This window comes from Saimiri boliviensis, chromosome 8 (genome assembly GCF_048565385.1).
Source record: "Saimiri boliviensis isolate mSaiBol1 chromosome 8, mSaiBol1.pri, whole genome shotgun sequence".
Taxonomy (NCBI): domain Eukaryota; kingdom Metazoa; phylum Chordata; class Mammalia; order Primates; family Cebidae; genus Saimiri; species Saimiri boliviensis.
Genome location: NC_133456.1, coordinates 41192681 through 41198399, shown reverse-complemented (window position 1 = coordinate 41198399; position 5719 = coordinate 41192681). Strand labels below are relative to the sequence as shown.

General features: G+C 38.6%; 1 pseudogene; it reads left to right on the top strand.

Moving 5' to 3' along the window:
* Positions 1 to 4525: 4525 nt before the first annotated feature.
* Positions 4526 to 5206, top strand: LOC101027999 (elongation factor 1-beta pseudogene; annotated as a pseudogene).
* Positions 5207 to 5719: the final 513 nt, after the last annotated feature.

Sequence of the window (5719 nt, the reverse complement as noted above, 5' to 3'; positions counted from 1 at the left end):
TTGTAGGTTAGGAGCTTGAGACCTGGAATTAGGCAGAGCTGGGTTTGAATTCTGCCTCTGCTCTTTGCTAATTGTGTGACTGCAGGGGAATTACTTATCTGCTCCACTCTCCTTTAGTCCTTTTTCTTGATTAAAACCACACAAGAGACTTAAGCTCTTTGGAACTCAATTTTGTTACTAGCGAAAAAGGAAAACAGCAGCATCTACCATATAGATTTGTTTTAAGGATTTAATAAAATAATCCATATAAAGTATACTCTGTCTGGTGCAGTTTGCCCTCAATAAAAATGTGTTTGCTATTCTTGCTGCTATTCTATTCTTTCTGTATGACTTTTATATTATAATACATTGTATGACTCTCTGTCATCTGTATGTAGACCATTTTACAGCTCAATATTAACTTTTCTGCCTCATTCACTTCAATATGATCTGAAATGAATCTTCCTCTCTTCCGTCTCTGTCTTGTTACTCCAGCGTTTGAAATTCCTAGGAATTTTAGGTTTAAGGTAACCTTGAACTCCATTTCCTTATTTCTTTGCCTTTCTTCTTGTGGGCTACTCATTGCCTTTATTTTTGACTTTCTGAATTGGAGACTGTGTACTTGAACTTAATGGAAAGTAAGTCTGCTGTAATTCAGAAGCTGCCACCTGTGTGAAGTACTGGCAATAACTACAGAGATTACACAGCTTATAAATCAATAGTGTTCACCTTCCTGTTGTTCCAATTTAAATTTATTTTAGTTAGTCCTTGGACCATACAAAATTTCTGAGATCTTCACTATTAGGCTGGTGCAAAAGCAATTGTGGTTTTTAATCTCACATTTAAGTTTCGCCATTACTTCCAATGGCAAAAACTGCAATTACTTTTGTACCAACATAATATTAACCCTCTGATGTTTGGAATTGTTGAAAAAGACCATGCCCCTCTCTCCATTAAAAATTCTATGGCTGCCAGTACTGTTAGTGCCCTGCTCAGAGTAATGTTTTGATCAGGGACAGCTGCATGCAGTGAGACTGTTCTTTAGGGGAGTGACCCCACCTTGTAAGGGGAATGGTCTGAGTTTGGGTGCCAAATATCTAAGCTTAAGCAAGATTTATTTAAGATAGCCCAAGAATGCCTGCTGCCCAGAACCTGAAAGCTCTGGGGAAATAGAAATCAAGACTTTTCTGGTGGGAGTAGGAGTTATTGGCCCCTTCTTGCTCATTGCCAGGCAAAATGAGCAGTAACGATTTTCCCAGAGAAAATCCCCTATGACAATTCACTGGACAATCCCATGTGCCAGCCACAATTACTTAAGTGTGAGATCTAAAATTAGCAACCAGTTAACTATTGGATTTTAGCATTCATATTTAATCAGATCTAATAATGACTAATTAATAAATCTAAAGTTTATGAGATCTCAAAGCTGAGCTTAAATTGAATAGGAAGTGAAAATCATGTTAATAATGTGGGGAAATAATATAAAATGCACTAAAAGTAGGATATAAAGTTTTAAGAGTTTCTATGATAGGAAATGAGGATCCAGGGAAGATTTTGAGTCAGAAAACTGTACCGTGAGAACAGTGTTTAGGGGATTATTGATTCAAGTGGCAATTACTGGCTCTGCAGGGAAGGGTGAGCGTGAGGGAAACCTTTTGTTCTAGAGCACTAACTAAAATAAGTAATGTCAGAAATAGAAAACATCAAAAGGAAATGATTGATAGAAATTAGTGAGCAGCTGGAATCCAGGAGTGAAGGAGGGGTTCTAAGATGGTACCTTTCTAGATGTTAACAAATTGGGTTTAGGTAGCCGGTGAGGCTCTGACAGAAGAGCATGTCAAGTAAACTTCTTGGGAATGAGAGGAAGGCTAAGTTTTTGACACTGGGGTGAGTCTTGGCAGTGGAAGAAATTCACTGAAGGAATATTTAGAGAAGAAAACCCAAAGAAAAACTTCAATAATTTCTATAGTTTTTAAAAAATTCTTTTTCGTTTTCTAGAGTCAGGCAGAAAGAACCGGGTTTTAACCATGTTCCTCTCAGTTACATTTTGTAACTGTCTCTACATTTCCTCGTTTTAGTTTTCTTATCCATCATATGGGGAGGGAATAAATAATAAACGTTACCTGTTAGATAACATGTGGGGAATAAATCTCTTACAGGATGTAAAGATATTTCTCAATATTAGGCATAGTCACCTTCCAATAGGTGAAACCTGATAAAAATATTACATATTCAGTCCTTTGTGAGTACTGGGGAATGTTGAAAAAGGGAGTCAGAAGCAGGATAATTTAGGATGTTTCTTCTCTTCCTCTTTCTATGAGGCTTGGAACTTTAAAAATATACTATCTGCCTTTTGAATATGATGTCTGGATTATTATTAAGGTGAAAAGATTATGGATTTTTATCCTGGACATAGAGTTTAAAAAAATCCCTTGGCGATTACTAGTGGACCCTGCAAAGAACAGTAGACCACAATGATGAGCTAGTCATAAAATGCATCATTAATTTGTCCACTCTGATAGAGGTTATTTATTGAGATCAGTGCATGTTTCACTGTCTCTGAGTAACCACCAGCAACCCTGATTTTGCTTTTTTCTTTAAAGGGAGGCAGCAAGCTTAATCATGCACTAAAAGATTTAAAACTTAAATTCCCAAGACCTGACAAAATACTTTTCTGTCCCACTGACTGGAATAAAATGCAAATAATAATTTTGCATTACTTTCCCAGGAACACATATGAAATAATTAGTTAATGAATGTCAAGAACTTACAAAATAATGATTAAACATGAAATAAAGGCTAAACATTATCGTTGTTTATTTTTTTTCCTATTGTGGAACTATCTCATTTCAGTGGCCTAGACCTTCTTTTTCTACAGCTGCAAAAATGCATTTGGTAATTATGAGAATTAATCAAGCCCCAAACTGGATTATGGTGGTTGCAGAAATCCTTAATTACAGGCAATGGAAAGCTAAGGTCATTGTTGGTTTGAATCCAACGAAGGTCAGTGCAGTGAAAAAGCCATTAACAACTGAATGTGATTTTGTGCTCTGAATAGAATGAGTTGCCGCCTCAGCCCAGCTTCTCAGTAAACAGGTGTTCTTCATCTAAGCTAACAATCACAAAAATGACCAACTGGCCCCTTAGCTGGCAGCCTCGATAAGCAGTGGTTCCCAGCCCTGGCTACATGTTAGAATCACCTGACAGCACTGAACTTGCAGACCCCTAGGCAGCAGCACTCAGACCAATTAAACTGGGGTCTCCAAAACTGGAACAGAAGCATCAATTTTTTCTTTTTTAATAACTCTGGTTGATTCCTATGTGCAGCCATATTTTCACACCACTGCTTCATAGGAAGCAAAAGCCAAAAGCAACACTTTTCCCCTCTTAACATGCATTTCTTCAAGATAGCTTTCCAATAAATCACAACCTATGGTGAAAGTGTTTATGTCACTAATGTCCCAGTAAGGTAAGACCTGTAGATTAATGATACATTTTAGTTCTTTTGAATACCTAGTTGAAAGCTTTGAGGACTATCATGACTTTAAAAAATCATTTGTAATCCCAACCCCAGCTGTCAGTTGGATGTTTGACCCTATACCCTGCCTGTGGACATAGATAGTTGAGGCCTATAAGGTTTCTGAGGTTTCTGCACTCATTTATCACCCTGAACAGTTGCACAATTAGATCTTTGCCTGGGGACAGAAAAGCTTTTGAACTTAATAACTTAATATGAGAAATGCAAATCCTCAATATTTTTAACCTACCATCTTCAATTCAGGTAAACCGGCAGAAAGTATTATATCTCCCCACAGCCTTTCTTTCTGCGTGGTACTAGTGACAAGAAAATGCAAGCTGAACAGTATCACAGATAGTGTGCTTCGAAAGGAAGCTAGAGATCATGGGAATGTGCGGTATCCCACCTGCTCTGGAACTCCGAGACTTTTGCCAGGTCATCGTGGTTTTCTTACTCCATTTTGTCAATGATATTACTCTCTCTTATTCAGAAGATAGCCACACAGGCCCCTGGCAAGGATGAGCCAAACACGATGGCACCCTCTCATCTCCAACCTCCTACAAGAGCTCTGTGTTTGATCACCATGACTGCACTCAGTGACTGAAGTTAAAGTGCCACTGAATCGCAAAACATAGATAAGGCTATTGTGTACAACTAACTTGGATGCACTGGTAGGGAATCAGTTTTGGTATTATTATTCTTAGAGCAAACATCTGGTCTTCTCTTCATATTAGAAAAATCTTGTAGAATAAGAATTTTAGAATAAGAATTCAACTCCCCTGTTTTCCAGATGAGATACTGAGGCCCATATTCACAAAGCTAGTTAGTGGAAGAGCTAGGATTTAAACTGAGACCTCCTAACCCTGAAAAAGAGCCCTTTCCACCACTGCAGCTGCTCTTCTTGGAACAACTTGAGACCTTGATTTGAAATACAGGGTCTTTTTTTTTTTTTTCCTTGTTCAAGTGCGGGCTGCCCATAGTGTACCTCTCTCTTTCTGCTGCTCCCAGCTCTCGAATACGGCTGATGCCATGGGTTTGGGAGACCTGAAAAGCCCCACGGGCCTCCAGGTGCTCAACGACCACCTGGAGGACAAGAGCTACATCGAGGGGTAGGTGCCATCACAAGCAGATGTGGCAGTACTTGAAGCAGTGTCCATCCCACCGCCTGCCAACTTGTGGCACACCCTACGTTGGCATAATCACATCAAATCTTATGAAAAGGAAAAGGCCAGACTGCCAGGAGTGTAGAAAGCTTTGGCCAAGTATGGTGCTGCAGATGTGGAAGACACTGCAGGAAGTGGAGCTACAGATAGTAAAGATGATGATGACGCCATTGATCTCTTTAGATCTGATGATGAGGCGGAAAGTGAAGAAGCAAAGAGGCTGAGGGAAGAAGGTCTTGCACAACGTAAATCAAAAAAAGCCAAAAGACCTGCACTTGTTGCCAAGTCTTCCATCTTACTAGACGTGAAACCTTGGGATGATGAGACAGATATGGCGAAATTAGAGGAGTGCCTCAGAAGTATTCAAGCAGATGGCTTAGTCTCGGGCTTGTCTAAACTAGTTCCAGTGGGATATGGAATTAAGAAACTTCAAATACAGTGTGTAGTTGAAGATGATGAAGTTGGAAGAGATATGCTGGAGGAACAGATTGCTGCTTTTGAGGACTATGTGCAGTCCATGAATGTGGCTGCTTTCAACAAGATCTAAATTTCCAACTTGGATTATGGCATTTAAATAAAACCTTGAAAGATTAAAAAAAATACAGTCTTCATACCTAGCATTGCTTAAACTTACCTGACAGTGACAAGAGGCTTAGAGATTATGACTCTTGAGGAGTGTTCAAGGTTTGAGATTAGGCCATGTCACATTTTCTATACTTTTTTGGAGTTTCCATTAAAATTTTGCAATTTAAAAATTCTCTGTAAAATATCAGAGGTCCTCAGAAAAATATGCAGAGTGATAAAGCCCTTCATGTTTAAGAAATAGGATAATCAGTGTATGGGACTGCAAAACCCTATTTTTACCATGGAAATTACATTAAATGAAAACGTTTGGTCACTAAAACCATTGGTCCACCACTAATATTCTTTAATATGTGAAATAACCTAAAAAACTTTTAACCTAAGATGCTAGCAGTAGTTTTTTGCTTTAGTAATTCAGCTTAATAGCTGGTTCAACTATGCACATTTAAAAGTGACACCAGAATAATGGAGGAAAAAA